This window comes from Podarcis liolepis (genome assembly GCF_965112155.1).
Source record: "Podarcis liolepis genome assembly, chromosome: 9".
NCBI lineage: Eukaryota > Metazoa > Chordata > Lepidosauria > Squamata > Lacertidae > Podarcis > Podarcis liolepis.
The window spans coordinates 59210034-59227806 of record NC_139564.1 but is presented as its reverse complement, the minus strand read 5'-3'; the positions used below and the strand labels follow the sequence as shown (position 1 = coordinate 59227806).

At 42.6% G+C, this 17773-nt stretch overlaps 3 long non-coding RNA genes across 5 annotated transcripts in view; 1 reads left to right on the top strand and 2 right to left on the bottom strand.

The window, feature by feature from the left end:
• The window catches only part of LOC310686413, a 202397-nt gene that overhangs the window by 8377 nt on the left and 176247 nt on the right, over positions 1 to 17773 (bottom strand). The gene's annotated exons all lie outside the window — the stretch shown is intronic.
• LOC310686473 overlaps positions 1 to 17773 on the top strand; it is a 209427-nt gene that overhangs the window by 107260 nt on the left and 84394 nt on the right. The gene's annotated exons all lie outside the window — the stretch shown is intronic.
• On the bottom strand, positions 138 to 16521 carry LOC310686433. Of its 3 annotated transcripts, none has more exons than XR_014515906.1 (4): positions 15810 to 16521; positions 7557 to 7824; positions 2996 to 3129; positions 138 to 367 (listed from the first exon to the last, which is right to left on the bottom strand). It is a non-coding gene; the product is annotated as an uncharacterized lncRNA (long non-coding RNA). The 3 variants fall into 3 exon arrangements; XR_014515907.1 differs by lacking the exon at positions 138 to 367 and adding an exon at positions 1875 to 2190 and having other exon boundaries at positions 3051 to 3129; XR_014515908.1 differs by lacking the exon at positions 138 to 367 and having other exon boundaries at positions 2660 to 3129.

The window sequence follows — 17773 nt, the reverse complement described above, 5'->3', positions numbered from 1 at the left end:
GGAACATTCTCTTATTTTCATTTGCAATGTCTGAATCTATTATGCTCAATAGAAATGCTTCTTTTTTTACCAAAAAAAAAAAAAAAAAATTCAACTCCTCATATACTCAACCATTGCAACTTTCAGTTTTCTGGATGGGAAATTTTCAAGCCTCGGTACCCATCTCAAAAAGGGGAGGAATTTGCTTCATGGTAGGATAGAGTGGTATCTGATTAATAAGGCAGACCTGCCCATAAGTACATTTCTTGGGCTTCTTAATGGAGGATAAATATTAAGACCTCAACCTTGGTAACCAACAGGCTACATTCAATTATTTAACAAATGTGCTATCAGACAATGAAAGTGATGGTTTTTTTCAAGTCTTGTACTGTAATAATAATAACAACAATACCAATTTTATTATTTGTACCTGTCCATCTGACTTGGTTGCCCCAGCCCCTCTGAGTGGCTTCCAGCATATACAAAAACATTCAACGTTCAAAACTTCCCTATTGAAAATATTATGTTTTGCTTCAGGCTCCATTAATTGCCATCCAAGCAGGCAATTAGCAAGCTATTTAAGCCTGGATTCAAAACAATCTTTAATTAATAGTAATGTGCTAATACTTGTGCAAATAAACAAATCCTACAGTCTTGAATTCTCAAAATAAATATATGCCAGCACCTCTCCACTCAAACTAATGATTCACTAGGGTAAGACTACTGTATAGGACAATAGTCAGGACAATATATCTCTCCTTTTGGCTGTATGGAGATCTTGAGCGCAGTGGTTTTTGTTTGGTACAATGTTTGGAATCTTAGTAACCCCTAGAATGCAACTAGTCCATGAATGTAACTAGTCCATGGCATATTCCTTGCTCAACAGAGAATGTTGAATCCTATCTCTCTAGGGCAGCTTCCCCCAACCTTGTGCCCTTCAGATGCTTTGGGCTACAAATCTAATCAGTCCCATCCAGCATCGCTTAGACAGCAATACTATTCTGAAATGTTGCAGGAGGAGAGTTTTGTGAGTTGTTATTTTTCCCACTACTACTTTTAGAAAAAATATAATTGTGCCATGTTTCATCTACCTTGCTTGCATGGATGGTGGCTGGAGGATTTGGGTGTGTGTAATGATATATCATAAAGTGGCATTGTGGGTTAAACCACTGAGCCTAGGACTTGCTGATCAGAAGGTCGGCGGTTCGAATCCCCACAATGGGGTGAGCTCCCATTGCTTGGATCCAGCTCCTGCCAACCTAGCAGTTTGAAAGCACGTCAAAGTGCAAGTAGATAAATAGATACCGCTCTGGTTTGAAGGTAAATGGCATTTCTGTGCACTGCTCTGGTTCGCCAGAAGTGGCTTAGTCATGCTGGACACATGACCCGGAAAAACTGTCTGTGGACAAAGGACAGCTCCCTCGGCCTGTAAAGCGAGATGAGCACCACAACCCCAGAGTTGTCTGCGTCTGGACCTAACTGTCAGGGGTCCTTTACCTTTACCTTTTAATGATATATCATAATATTTAAGATATGGAGATGTATATAACTGATGCACACACATTCCAGTACATTTATTTGGGCTGGGAGTATGTCTTTCTGAACTCAGTGGGACTTATTTCTGAGCAGATGTGTATAGGATTGCACTGCTATTATGCAAGCTGTTGAACTTCCAAATAGTATGTCTTATCTATGTTATATTAGCTGGAAAACCCTTTTTTTAAACATGACACTTGCTTTTCTGAAATTGAAACTCTGCTTTTAATAAAATGGCTATTTTTTTTAAGCCTACAGCTTCAACCAATGGGTTTTTAAAATACAGTTTTTTACATGGTATTCAAGGCTCAGCAATGATTCCATAACTTTCAACCTAAAGGAGAGTCAGAAAAGGTAGCAATGACGCTCCAGAAAAATAATGTTGAAAATATCTGGCTTTCCTAAGAAGCAAATCATTGAGATATGTGGGAAGGGAGCATGAAGGTTGCACTGTGATGTGTACTGAGAGAAGGAAGGGGAAGGAGACTTCAATTGTGTTTAAATGCCATCGTTTTATTAAAATACTCTGCAAAGACCCTGAAATGCCACAACCAATGTATAGCATTCTTCTCTCTGTTTGTAAGCTAGCTACACACAAGTCAAAAACTGAAGTATCAAGGAGAAGAGATGCACAGCTGGGTCTCTCACTGCTGGAGGGCTAAAGTACACACCTGCCTAGCGAAAGAAAGAAAGAAAGAAAGAAAGAAAGAAAGAAAGAAAGAAAGAAAGAAAGAAAGAGAAATTTGTTTGGGTGTAATACACATCAGTACAACCTGTCAAACACAGACTAACTGCCATGTATATAAAGTAAAGGTAAAGGGACGCCTGACCATAAGGTCCAGTCTTGACCGACTCTGGGGTTGCGGCGCTCATCTCGCTTTATTGGCTGAGGGAGCCGGTGTACAGCTTCCGGGTCATGTGGCCAGCATGACTAAGCCGCTTCTGGCAAACCACAGCAGCGCACGGAAACGCCGTTTACCTTCCCGCCAGAGTGGTACCTATTTATCTACTTGCACTTTCATGTGCTTTCGAACTGCTAAGTTGGCAGGAGCAGGGACCGAGCAATGGGAGTTCACCCCGTCGCGGGGATTCGAACTGCCAACCTTCTGATCGGCAAGCCCTAGGCTCTGTGGTTTAACCATCCGCGTCCCCTGCCATGTATATAGACTCCTACCAAACATTCAATGAACCTCCTTCCACCTGATTCTTAGGTGGAGAATCAGGTGGGATTTTTCTTAAGTAGTCCATAGGAATGTAGGGAGAGATCCTCCTACAACAAATCCAGAGGGGGTCTCTTCAGGATAGGGTCGCCAGGTGGGGGGGGGGGAAAATGTCAACGAGGGGCTCCTGCCCTTTAAGCAGTTGCATAGAACTGGGAATGTCAGCAAGTTTTGCATGACAAGCTATACCTGGCTAACATTTTCTCTTCCGCAGAGCCATTGAATGTTCAGGACTTTCTCTTGGTGACCTGGTCACTCACCTTCAGGATCTGACAGCATAAGCTCCTTGACCTCCAAGAAGCATAAACTTCTTACCTCCATTGAGGCCATAGTTTCTATCCATCTCCACCTCATTCCTAACCTAGATGTGCAGGCACGGCGCCCTCAGAAGTTGCTGAAGGGCAAAGAGAGAGCAAATAAATAATTATATGCTCAAAGCTCAGATGAGGAGGGAAAGTAAAGATAAGCATTTGCTATATTTAAACAGATTATGCCTTCTAAGAAGAATTCCCAGTAGACAGACTCGAGGCACCGAGCTACCAAAGTAATCTCTCATTTCGGCTTAAGGTTGCCGACCTTAAACCACATGCTTCACGTTTGTCCTACTGAAGTTTTTATAAGCTAGGGAGTAATCAAGCTAGGGACGCGGGTGGCGCTGTGGGTAAAACCTCAGCGCCTAGGACTTGCCGATTGCACAGTCGGTGGTTCGAATCCTTGCGTCGGGGTGCGCTCCTGTCGTTTGGTCCCAGCGCCTGCCAACCTAGCAGTTCAAAAGCACCTCCAGGTGCAAGTAGATAAATAGGGACCACTTACCAGCGGGAAGGTAAACGGCGTTCCGTGTGCTGCGCTGGCTCGCCAGATGCAGCTTGTCACGCTGGCCACGTGACCCGGAAGTGTCTGCGGACAGTGCTGGCTCCCGGCCTCTAGAGTGAGATGAGCGCACAACCCTAGAGTCTGGCAAGACTGGCCCAAACGGGCAGGGGTACCTTTACCTTTTTAATCAACCTAGTGGCCTCTAGATGGAAGACTACAGCTCCCATCATCCCCAGCCAGCATGGCCAATGGCCAAGGATGACAGGCATTGTGGTCCAAAATGTTTGAAGAGCACCACATTAGCTGCTGCTGGTATAAGCAGCCAGAAGACTGCAAGCAAAGGTATGTAAGAATCCTTCTGAACTGCAACATGCACCTGAAAATTTCAAGGCAACCTCCTGTGATCAAACACCAAATTTAAACAGGAGCAGTGTAGGTTTTCAAAGGATGGGTGCCCAGCAGCAAGTATCACACACATACCAACTGCAGCAATGTGTATGTGTAAGTGCAAATGGAACCATTATACAGTGGTACCTTGGGTTAAGTACTTAATTTGTTCCAGAGGTCTGTTCTTAACCTGAAACTGTTCTTAACCTGAAGCACCACTTTAGCTAATGGGGCCTCCTGCTGCTGCCGCGCTGCCGGAGCACAATTTCTGTTCTCATCCTGAAGCAAAGTTCTTAACCTGAGGTACTATTTCTGGGTTAGCGGAGTCTGTAACCCGAAGCATATGTAACCTGAAGCATATGTAACCTGAGGTACCAATGTACAGTACACTTATCAGAGATCTGGAATTGGCTCGATTTTTCTGTCAAATGTACACAGTAACAAAGCTGGGGTTGTTTTTTGAAATGCGTAAGATGGCCTAGAGTCCACTGGTGAGAGGAGAAACATGTCACATGATAGTGAAACCAAAATCCGTATTCCTTTGAATGCTAATCAATATGTTTGAGGGGAGGGGCAAGCAGCAAGTGATAGTTGCCTTCATAGCCCAGATATCGGGTTCTCAGAACATCGGATCTTTGGAAACCCCAAATTATTTCTGTGCCAGCTTCCAACCTCCATCCACCCAACTCATCCAGAGGTTTCACATACACTTAACCCCATTCATACCTTGGCCAAGGCCAGGGCATTCACTTGGCATAGGCTGAGATTACTCAAAATCTACCCAGATCACAATATACCAGTTCAAACAAGTCAGCAAACAACCCACAAAGACCACAGATTCGCAGTCAGTGAAACAAACAAAACAAAATTGTTGGTTTTATTTCCAACACTTGACCTAGTAGTTGATGAAATAAGCAGTTTGGCTAAATCCTACCTGCAGAGAATCCATAACAAAAGGCACTCGCTGTCTCAGAAATAAAGAGATAAAATCAATCTACCAAGGTGTAGCATAGATTCCATATTTTGTGAACTCCAACTGAAGAAGCCTTTCACAAGACTGAGACATTCATAACACCTTACCTTTGAAACCTGTTCTAGGGGGTTCCACACAGAGGTGGAACCAAGGTCAGTCCACCCTAGCAACATGTTAGGTGCATAGTTTTAGTTAGCTTTTATTGTTCCCCCTGGTCTTATAATTTATTATTGCTTTTATGTGATTTATTTAACTTAGCGCTCTGAATGCATAGAAGCATACCCTTTTGGCCCTTAGGGAAGAAGCTGGGAAGAAAGCTTGGGGGCTCTATTTAAACGAAGTCTCATACAAGCTTATACATTTTATGCAATTTCTACAATTTAATACCTCCCTAACTCTCAGTGACAGTAACAAACAGATGAGAGGCCTAAAACAGTCCTTCAAGCCTGGTAGTTTATCATGTAAGAAAGTCCTTTTTTCTTTAAAAATATTTAGGGGTACTCTCATTTTGACTCAAGAAAATCACCATTTTATAGCTCAAATTGGGGAAAATAAATACAGTAAAGGGACAAAAGTACAAAGATTCACAAAATGTTTAGGGGTATGCGTACTCCTGCATACCCCCAGTGGAAAAAAGAACTGGTGTCAGATAAACCTAAAAATTACTGATTAAGAAGTGTAACTGGTTACTGAAAATAAATAAATCTATAGCCTTGAGTTTGAGAGGGCTGCTTTTGGTGTGTGTGTGTGTGTGTGTGTGTGTGGTATAAACGCTGATCAAACAAGGCGTTAAGTTAAATCCTACTGGGCTGTGGGGAATCCATAGCAGAAGGCACTAGCCAAATCAGATATTTTTAAAAAACCTTATTTTCACCTTGAAATTATACATGCTCTGCTTGGGGCGGGGATCACCTAGGCAAACATTTAGATAATTAATTGGTGGGTGCCTACTGATCACTTTAGTATAAAGTGTCCACTGTTTTCCTTCCATTCTATTTGCTGCAACCCTATGCCTACTTACCTGAAAGTAAGTCCTATTTAGTTTCATACTTACTTCATATATATGTCTGTATATGCGTGTTTTACACAAGATGTGACATTATTCAATTCACTTTCAGTATAATAATTCATTACATTTTGACTTCCCATCCTTACATCCATGATGTTCCTGTTGTATTCCTTTATCTGCTACCATATCTGCTGTTTATTTTCCGTTGTAGTATAACTTATATTACAATCATTTATTTACGCTCCTTCCCTTGCCTATTATTCGAATCCTGCTCATGATTTCATTTGACTATAGTTCTCAAATAGTCCCAAAAGAAACTCCACTCTTCGACAAAGTTCTCATCTTAAAACAAGACTTACTTCTGACTAGGCACTCATAGGCTTGCACTGTAAAGAACCTAGAAGCAAATTATCCATGGCTCATTTAACATATGGATGTCATTTAATTTATTTCTGAAATATTAATCTATTTAGATTGCTTGCTTGGCTTTTCTTGAAGGCTCAGGGCAGTCTAGCAAAAGCTAGCTGTTGCAACTAAGTCCCGCTGCAAGAATAGAACAAACCATGGAGCCTGAGTCCCAACAAATTCCATGAGACTTGCTCTCAATTACATGTGAATGAGATTAACTCAAGTCCTGCTGATTTCTCTCTGCTATGTGACCAGAGTTTGCTGGAATGTGACACCCAAACAGGTAGGGATTCATAAAACCACCCTGGGTTGCATCCAGATTTTGTCACAGTTAGAATACACCCACTGCAATCAACAGGCATCAAGAGAATCATGATGAACTCTAGATCCATCTCATTAACATTTCCAAATGACCAAGCTATTACAGTGGTACCTTGGGTTACATACGCTTCAGGTTACATACGCTTCAGGTTACAGACTCTGCTAACCCAGAAATAGTGCTTCAGGTTAAGAACTTTGCTTCAGGATGACAACAGAAATCGTGCTCCGGCGGCGCAGCAGCAGCAGGAGGCCCCATTAGCTAAAGTGGTGCTTCAGGTTAAGAACAGTTTCAGGTTAAGAACGGACCTCCGGAACGAATTAAGTACTTAACCTGAGGTACCACTGTATATGATAGTTGAAATGCTCTCCAGGACCTTTGAGGGTGCCAGAAAAGCCTAATGCTTTTCCCATCATCCCTAGCTAACAGGACCAGTGGGCAGGGATGATGGGAATTGTAGTCCCAAAACATCTGGAGGGCCAGGTTTGGCCATGCCTGGCCTAACGGGTGCCAATTTTAAAAATGCAATTGACTATAGGAATAAGTGTGGGTTGGTATATGAATGAGAGAGGCCCTCAAGTTTGCAAGGATCAAGCTATTCTGCCTTTTGTGTCAGGCAAGCCTTTGGAGTTCGTCATGTCTCTACAGATTCCACTGATAGCCGCCTGGGAGGAAGCCGCCTGCTTTAGTTCGCTGGCTGTTAATTAGCAGCACGGAGTGTTCACTTTCTATCAGACGTAACTCCCCAGTGCTTCTTAAATATTGCATGGAGTTTGAAATCATATGGAACTAAAGAGAGAGCAATTATTTCTAAGTCTGCTGGATTTACCTCCCTGCCCCCACCCCACCCCAGGCCTTCCTCATAGTAACAACAAAAACATTTTCAGTTGCTTAAGTTGCAGATTTACGTGCTTTCGGTTCTGTATCTTTGTAGAAGCTGCAAAGAGCTAAAACTGACATGGGGGAGCCCATCTCCCTATCTGGCCATGATTCCTTCCCAGGCCATACCCTTCATTGGCCTTCCTCTGCACCATCCTCCAGTGCTTTCGCCTGGCTGAGATGCCCCTTAAATTATGGGAATCTCCCTTGTTTGCCTGAATGGAGAGGTATGCCCAAGTGTGTAGACCGCTTGACTGGAGATGGAGGGGAAATTCAGTTCAAGGCACATTTGAAGCCAAATCTGTCAAAAACCACATTTTAAAAAATAATATGTGAGCTGAAAGACAAAATTCACGCTGATCCAAATTTTGCACTGCAGTTCTCTAACTAAGAGAACCATATTTTACAAAAATTTGTAAATCGCTTTGCAGGTTGCTGATGCTTTTACAATCAAGGAATGTATTGATTTTATGAAATAAAATTAAAGTAAGTGTGCATAAAAAGAAGATATTCATGAAAACGACATGCAAAGATGCATTTTTTAAGGGGAGGGTGCGTACATTACTCAAAACTGCATATAAAATATGTTTATGAAGAGATATTCACACCAAAATGTGAATATTTTCTTTTTTTAACAAGGGTGCAAATTGCTGCAGAACATGGGGAACTTAATTTTTTATTTATTTTAATTTTAAATCCTTTATTGAAATTCATGGAGAACTTAATTTTCTTAATTGGTCAGCATAATGATCAAAATATATCTGAACTGTTGTAAGTGTTAGAATTTCATCTCCTATCTGACTGGCTGCACCAATCTACCTTTTAAAAAAAAATGGATTCATATGGCACAAAGAGTCACTACCCACCCTGGTCTTTCTGGCCATGCTTTCTATGGTGGAAAGCACATTTACACAGACTGGAGCACTTCCTACAAGCACTTCCTACAATTCTCAGATTCAATAGCTACAAAGTGCCGCCCTGATCCATAGACATGAGCAGCAATCTTGTGTGCATTGCTAGCTTAAATGTAGATGTGCATAGACGGATGCACATCTTGATTCTCATCCAGACCTCATCGAAATGCCTGGATGCATCTGTTGATGTGCGCTTGGATACTGTGCCACATGCTGTCGCCTTTGACTCATCGCCCAGGATGACTACGGCTGGATCCGAGCCTGGATATCTTGCTGTTATCTTGGAAGCAAGAGCCATAAGACAGTCCTACAGATGCTAAGTTGAAACTGGGTTATTGTGCACACCCTAACACCTAGGCAGCAGTCCTTAAAGTATGGGCCGCAAATTAGGAGATTTGATTTGGAAAGAAAGATATAAAAGTAGGTCCTATGTAGGGGATGGGCAAATCTGTCCCACAATGGTTTTCCACTTGGGCATCCCGGTTCATCCCCGTGTGGATTGTTAGGATAATTCCATATGAATATTTTAAAAAAACAAACCCTATACTCTGCACGAGAACAGTTCCGAACACACAAAAAGAAAGACTTGGAAGTTGAATGTAATGGCTATGAGTTACTCGTGTGTAAACTGGTGCCTCTCTAGGCTAATTTGCCTTGTTAAACCTTTCTGACTACACAGCCCTTGCTCATCGCGGCTGCCTCAGTCGCTGGCAGAATCCGTCAGTGGGCGTTCTTGAACCTCTTCCAACATAAAAGTTGTTTGACACCCAGTCTCCTCCTCCTCTCACTGCGCAGGAGTCTTCTGTGCAGGGAGGGCGTGGGCAGCGGAGGACCTGGGCTCTCCTCACTGATATCCAGTGAAGAGTCTTGGAGCCCTCCCTCCGATTCCCCCATCTGCCCCCCTTTCTCCCTGGTGTTGCGCTGATTAGCTTCCCCCTCCACTGAGCTGTTTCTCCCCCTACTGCTGGGTCCTTCGTCAGCATAATCTGCAAGCCTCCCCTTCGCCTCTCGCTCTGATGTCAGTTCCCTGACATTGAAGTAAGGCCTTCCTCTCTCTTTTCTCGGGTATAAGCAGTGCTGGATTTACGTATAAGCTCTTGGGGCCCCCAAAAAATTAAAGGAAAAAGAAACACCTGGATGTGCATTTCCAAAATATAAGATAAAAAACAAATAAAATAAAACCTACATACAGCAACAGTATTTTGTCTTGTGTAGGGTCCTATGGTGTAAGTAATGGGCCCTGCTGTGGACATAGTGTATTTTGATTTCAGTAAGGCAGGCGTAGACAAACTCAGCCCTCCAGGTGTTTTAGGGCTACAACTCCCACCATCCCTAGCTAACAGGACCAGTGGTAAGGGGTGAGGGGAGTTGTAGTCCCAAAACATCTGGAGGACCGAGTTTGCCTATGCCTGCCGTAAGGCTTTGACAAAGTCCCCCATGATATTCTTGTGAGGAAGCTGGTAAAATGTAGGTTGAAGTAGGTGGATTTGTAGCTGGTTGACTGACTGACCCAAAGACTCATCAATGGTTCCTCGTCATCCTGGGGAAAAGTGACAAGTTGGGTGCCGCAGGGTTTTGTCCTGGGCCTGTTGTTGTTTAATGCCTTTATAAATGGCTTGGATGAAGAAATTGAGGGGGTGCTCATCATATTTGCAGATGACACAAAACTGGGAGGGGTAGGTAATGCCACAGAAGGCAGAAAATGACCTTAACATATTGGAGAACTGGGCACAAGCTAACAAAATGAATTTCAATAGGGACAAATGTAAGGTTCTGCACTTAGGCAGGAAGAACCAGATGCACAAATATAGGATGGGGAGGGGGCACCTGGTTTCCTAGCTATACATGTTGAAAGGATCTAGGAATATTGGTGGACCACAAGCTTAACATGAGTCAACAGTGTGATGCAGCGGCAAAAGAAGCTAATGCAATTCTAGGCTGCATCAACAGAAGTAAAGCGTCCAGATCAAGGGAAGTAATAGTACCACTCTATTCTGCCTTAGAGTGGTACCATTGCTTCCCTCTATACTTCTGTTGGTGCTTGTTTTCTCCTGCTCTGGAGGATAGGACTCAAACCAATGGCTTCAAGTTGCAAGAAAGGAGATTCCAACTAAATATTTGGAAAAACTTTCTGACAGTAAGAGCTGTTCAGCAGTGGAAAAGACTCCCACGAGAGGTGATGGGCTCTCCTTCCTTGGAGGTTTTTGAACAGAGGTTGGGTGGCCATCTGTCATGGATGCTTGAGCTGAGATTCCTGCATTGCAGGGGGCTGGACTGGATAGCCCTTGGGGTCCCTTCCAGCTCTAAGATTCTATGAAAACACAGCTAAGTCATTATTTTCCTCAATTCTAATTGAAGTTGCTTTGGGGGGAAATATGTAATGCAGAATTTCCTACGAAATGGCAGAATAGTTATGGTTTGTAGCTAATGTGTGTACACCGCTTCCCAAGCCAGCGATGGAAGCACACTGGATGCAGAGTAAATAGGAGTGTGTACACAGCCTCAGTAACTAGGGATGGAGGGGAAATTCAATTCAGTCTGCATTTAAAGCCATATCTTTCAAATCAACACTCTCTTCAAATCACATCATGATGTGAATTGAAACATAGCTACGCTTCGTCATTCACACTTAACTCAATTTTGTGGGGCAGTTCCCCAACCAATGCTTACAAAAATTCAAATATTGAGGGAAAGGTTGCATAAAATGAAGCTATTACTGAAAATAACATGTCATAAATGCATTATATTAGGGGAAATTGAGAGACAATGGAGTGCTGTGCTAGAATACGGATAAATTTTCATTAGGGTTTTAATTGGTTTTGTGGGGTTCTTTTGCTGAAAAATGTAGAGAACTGAATTTAAGATTGTAAAGAGAGAGAGAGAGAAACTGAGAGAACTGGACAGATATTTATATTTCAGGAGTCAGTTACAGTGGTACCTCGGGTTAGGTACTTAATTCGTTCTGGAGGTCCGTTCTTAACCTAAAATTGTTCTTAACCTGAAGCACCACTTTAGCTAATGGGGCCTCCTGCTGCCGCTGCACCGCCGGAGCACGATTTCTGTTCTCATCCTGAAGCAAAATTCTTAACCTGAAGCACTATTTCTGGGTTAGCGGAGTCTGTAACCTGAAGCGTATGTAACCTGAAGCGTATGTAACCCGAGGTACCACTGTATCATGCTTATGTCGTCAGCTTCCTATAAGCATCTGGTTGTTCAGTGTGAGAAACAGGATTCTAGGGCAGGTGGCTCATTGTCTGACCCAGAAGGGCTTGTCTTCTGTTCTTAAGATCGCAAGCCATCCTTAGATGATACTAGAAGATTTATCAGCTGTAACTATTTATACTGGGTATATTCTGCTTTGACTAGAAAGAAACACGCATACCCCACATTTGGATCTCTCATTCTGGCCCCATTATTAAATTATCACTGGAAATACCGGGAGAACTATTTTAAAAGGAGTCATTTGCAAACCCAGTTCCACAAAGGAGCTTTAAAGGTGGAAAGCATTAAGATCTATGCCTTCAGAAATTTCCCATGTCACATTCTACTCCTGGATCAGATTAAAAAGCATAAGAGTAAGAAGTCATCGCTAAGGGAGTTTGTTCTGCTGGAACCTACAAATCCCTAAGGTACTGTAAAAAATTGCAATAGTAATATTATGGGAATGGCTAAGAAACTCAGGCTAGCACAGTGATGTGCTATTAAGATGAATGTGCTAATGGAGAAGTCTGGTCGCTTAAATAATTTAATTTGCTAAATCAATCTGGATTTAGTTCAGAACTTAGTTACTCGTTAAATTTTGCTTTTTCTGCAGCAGTGTTCTTTTCCTTGCAGATATTGGGCTTTAATAACCCTACTTCTTTCTTCTTAAAAGGTTTAGACTGTTGTGCACTACTGATACGCTGCAGATGGTGCTTTTCAATGCTTGCTTTATCTGCAAGGAGATTAAATCAGTTCACTGTGGCTTCACAATTCAGATGGGCAGAGTCAAGCCCAATGAGGGGCCAGGGAGGATCGCAGCAGATACCACCATATTCCAAAACCCTGCTAGGCTGGAAAAGCGTGAACTCCTTTCCTGGAGTTTCCTTGTGATTATATGTCACAGTAATTTAATATTAAAAGGGACGCGGGTGGCGCTGTGGGTAAAACCTCAGCACCTAGGACTTGCCGATCGCATGGTCGGCAGTTTGAATCCCCGCAGCGGGGTGCGTTCCCGTCGTTCGGTCCCAGCGCCTGCCAACCTAGCAGTTCGAAAGCACCCCCGGGTGCAAGTAGATAAATAGGGACCGCTTACCAGCGGGAAGGTAAACGGCGTTCTGTGTGCTACGCTGGCTCACCAGATGCAGCTTGTCATGCTGGCCACGTGACCCGGAAGTGTCTGCGGACAGTGCTGGCTCCCGGCCTCTAAAGTGAGATGAGCGCACAACCCTAGAGTCTGGCAAGACTGGCCCGTACGGGCAGGGGTACCTTTACCTTTACCTTAATTTTAGTATTTAAATGGATGCCTCCATAAACTATAAGTCTCTGAAATGGAAGGATGGAAAATCTGGCAATTAAATTTCAAGGAAGGAAGAAGTTGCATGCATATCAGGTGAAAATTTGCAGGAAAATTGGCTGTAGTTCAGAACCAGCGATGCTGTCTAGTAAATCACCACCAGAGATTTTCTTTTGAACTATGGGCAGACAAGGGAGATGAATCAGTGAGCGATGTGTTCACAGTTTCCCATCATGCAGGAACTTGCGGTTTCTATGCACCCCGTGGACACATCAAAGAACCAGAGATTCCTTGTTTTTACAGACTTTAATCTTTGCACACCTTTTAAAAAATAGTTTGCTGTCCAGTGCATCCATGAATAGCCATAATGACAACAACAGCATAACACCTCGGGTACAATGAGCCTTTTCAGATGTCACATTCCTGACTTAATAAACCATAGTTTACTAATAAACCATAGTTTATTAAGCTGGGAGTGGGCAGCAGGTTCCTGGGACTTGCTCCTCACCTCTTTTTGTCCTTCATTTGTGGTGAGCTTTAGTGCTTCAGTTTTGGTTTGTGCAAACCAGAGTTCCCGATTGCATCCAAAATGGGGTACTCTGGTTGAATGCCAAGTTAACTAATGAGGGTCATATTATGGATCAAGTTACTGGATAATAAACTGACATTAAAACAGAGTTACTAATTCTGGATGTAATGTGGATATCTGGTTTACATTAAACAGAGCAGGATTGAAGCATCAAAGGGATGGTGTGAGGGTTGTTTTTTAAACAAAACGTAAAACTTCTCTTGTCCCTTTATGTTTTGTCTTGTCTTGGATTATGATTCATATGCTATCATATTAGCATGGGAGATTCTTTCCGCTGTTTACAGACTAGCATATGAGCTGCAGCCACAAATAACTCAGAGTGTGTTTCCAAACTCGGCCATTAAAATTCTGCTCTGGAGTTCTTCCTCGGCACAGATCTTTTCTCAAATTCAGCCTCTTTGCCACATCTGTTCAGCACCAGTTCATTCTTTTGTCCGCCACTGCATTCCTCCAACAACAGTCCAGGAATAATTTTAAATAAAGTAAGAAAGTGTAAGAAAGCACAAAGCCTTGTCCTTCCCCCTCCTTCCCCAGCTGTTGTAAGGATTCTCAAGCTTCAAAGAAAACATTCAGATACCTTCAAAGAGCCAATCCCAGTCCTTTAGGCAGCTGGCTGATTGCAGCCCATTAGCATATGTCGGTCCAGAAGTGCCTCTTGATTGATATCAATTGTCCGAATTATGGAGGAAACAACCACAAATCATGCCAGAGACAGAGGCTCGTCCATGGCAGGGACACACTCCCAAGCCACACCTGTTCTGCCTTTCAAGTTGACAGACACGGGCTTGAGCACCACAGCAGGATGCAGTGAGTTCCCGAGACCCCACTGGGGAACATTGCCAGGATTTCTGCCTCATAAATCCTGGCTTTCCCTTGCCTGAACCTCCTCGTTGCCCTCCCACCGCCATTGATAATAATAATAATAATAATAATAATAATAATAATAATAATAATAATAATATTTATTTATATCCCGCCCTCCCCAGCCAAAGCCGGGCTCAGGGCAGCTAACAACAATCAAACAATCAAATAATCTAATATTCTGAAACATTTCATTATAACAATTAATTAAAATCAAATTAATGGCAACCGTTAAGCAAAGTTCTGTGCAGGTTGCCAGAGGAGGGAGTCAGGCTGGGCCCTGACCAAAGGCCTGGTGGAACAACTCTGTCTTGCAGGCCTTGCGGAAAGATGTCAGGTCCCGCAGGGCCCTAGTCTCTTGTGACAGAGCGTTCCACCAGATTGGAGCCGCAGCTGAGAAAGCCCTGGCTCTAGTTGAGGCCAGCCTAACCTCTCTGAGGCCTGGGGCCTTCAGGGTGTTTTTATTTGCAGACCGTAGGTTCCTCTGTGGGGCATACCAGGAGAGGCGGTCCCGTAGGTACGAGGGTCCTAGGCCGTATAGGGCTTTAAAGGTTAAAACCAGCACCTTAAACCTGATCCTGTACTCCACCGGGAGCCAGTGCAGTTGGTATAATACCGGATGAATGCGATCTCGCAGCGAAGACCCCATAAGGAGTCTCGCCGCGGCATTCTGCACCCGCTGGAGCTTCTGGGTCAGTCTCAAGGGCAGCCCCACGTAGAGCGAGTTACAATAATCCAGTCTGGAGGTGACCGTCGCGTGGATCACAGTGGCTAGGTCAGGGCGAGAGAGATAAGGGGCCAACTGCTTAGCTTGACTCATGATGTAGCCAGAAGCACCTTCTTTTCCCTTTCTTGATCAGTGTTGTCAACGTTGACCACACAAGCCATTGGTTTGACAGATTTCCACATAATAAACTCTGTGTTCTCTATCACGCACACAATCTGTACTTCTCCACAAAGATTTGTGGATCAGGGCCAATGACGGTGTTTCTTGATTCAGCACCTGCAGTACCATCTGGCATTCTTGTCTTCTGGTCAAGAGGTCAAAAATACTAGCTAAAAGAAGTTAATGTACTTGTCAAAGTAAATTTGGGTCTTCTTGCTTTGTCCCTTTGAATTTGTTTACTGAAGATTTGTCTTCCATGGTGTCAAGATTATTTAGATACCGTATGCCATTGATGTCTGCTGTGCACACACACAATTAAAAAGTTTGAACTCATTTCGAACATGGCAAAACTGCATAAGAATGGAATTTTAAAAATGACTTTAAAAACTTAAAATCAGTAGAATTAGAAGTTAACTTTCAGATCTAACTTTCAAGCCTACAAGAACATTTTCATTGAAGTTATGTAAACTAAGGCAGATCATAAGATCAAAATTAGAAGCTACACATTTGAAGGCTTAGCTGGTGTGATGAACAAACTCACCGTATATTAGCACAAGGTTCTTGGATCATACTGCGCTCCTGTGTAGATGAATGGATCTGCTCCTAAAACAAAGTGACACTTAGTGAGTTTTTGTAGAGTAAGTCAGCTTGGCATCAAATAGTTATCTGTCCTCTCCAATATTCAGCCTCTCTGAACATAAGATGCCATATTGTACACATAGAAGCTATTTAAAACTTCCAGAAGAGACCTACAATTGCTGCTTTTTAAAAGGCTGTAGTGAAGGCCCTTTCCCTTCAACCCTTCAATTTTTCTACTTTCTTGGATATTCTCTTGACGCACAATGGCAAGAAGGATGGGGTCGTGCTGCCCTAAATTATGATACTTAAAATTATAACCTATTAAGGGATTGTCCCGCTTTCAATCACACATCCCGGCACATACAATGGGATTCCAATGCAAATTACTGTTATTTAAAAGAATTTACTCAAGAGTTAGTTCACATGTTAAACTGAAGAGTAGATGACATTATAGTTCATAGACATTTTAAGGAAAGTATAAGAGAGAGAGATGGGGAGGTCAGTCCTGTCACTAAATTCAATGTAAATACTTCCTACTAAGCATGTTGAAGATTGCTATCCAAGGTAACAATGGACCCGTTAATAAAGCTTCACTGATATATATTGCTAAACACATAGATTAAAATGACAAATTCCTAACTGGCTAGTCTAATGTAGCTTTTTTAAAAAGGAGGAGGAGGTCAATTTTTTGGAACTGCAATTCATTGTTTCTGTATAGATCCCAGCAAAACATATGTAAGTGTACTAGGTGAAGAAAACAATGTAAATTAGGATTTTCCACCTGATGATATTTCTAGATGAAATTGGTGATTTCATTACTAAATACATTAAAATAGACTAAAATTTAACTAGAAGAGTGGGACAGTTTTGTGCTTGGTGATAAAAAATAAACATGTTTGCTCTTTACTGGGTTTCAGTTAAGGTGGTAAAAGGGGTGGGAAGAGATGCCAAATTCTAACTATCACAAGATGACTATTGCCTGCTCACTCATCACTATCTATTTGGGATGAGTCTAGATCTCCAATGTGCCTCACTGAAGGAGTAACAAACTGTACTAGCCAACACACTGAACTCCATGTGTTTTGAAGAGGGATATTTCTGACCATTTGTCTTGTCTCCAGAAAGAACGAGTCACTATTAAACAAGTGATCCACAACTGGCCCTGATCCACAAGTGAAATATTTTCAAATAAATATTTCACTGGCTATTTCATTAGGCAGTAAGTGTTAGGATTGAGCATAAGCCCAAAGGTTGTTAATATGTCAGTTCAAACAAGGAAAGGCCTATCTTCCTACAAATGTACACAATAAAACTTGTTTCTGGATAATTGTGACCAGACCTGTTAGCCCTATTATCTATTTCTTCAAAGGCCAAACAAGTTGGTTCTGCATAAAGTTCTATAAATAATGCATTTTCTTGGAGCTGTCCTTATGAAAATTGCCCATTTTCCAAAGCAAGGAGCTCTCCCTTCCTGAACCACAATTTGTAGTCAAGAACAAACCTTGGCTACAAATTGTGGCTAAGGAGGAGACAGCTTAACTGCGATCCCAAGTTGAGATGCCATGCCACTCTGAGCCAAAGCATGCTTACAAGCCAATGTACCACCCAGATTCTGTGCTGGTGGGAACAGGACAAACTAGAAGACAGATTTAGCTTTCTTTCTCAATAAATGAGCATAACCCATATCTAAGTCAGGAAAGGTTTTTTGTTTTTAGCTGCTTGAGGTAGGGGAAGGCAGTGTGGTGTAGTGGTTAAGAGTGGTAGACTCGTAATCTGGTGAACTGGGTTCGCTTCCCCGCTCCTCCACATGCAGCTGCTGGGTGACCTTGGGCTAGTCACACTTCTCTGAAGTCTCTCAGCCCCACTCACTGCACAGTGTTTGTTGTGGGGGAGGAAGGGAAAAGGAGATTGTTAGCCGCTTTGAGA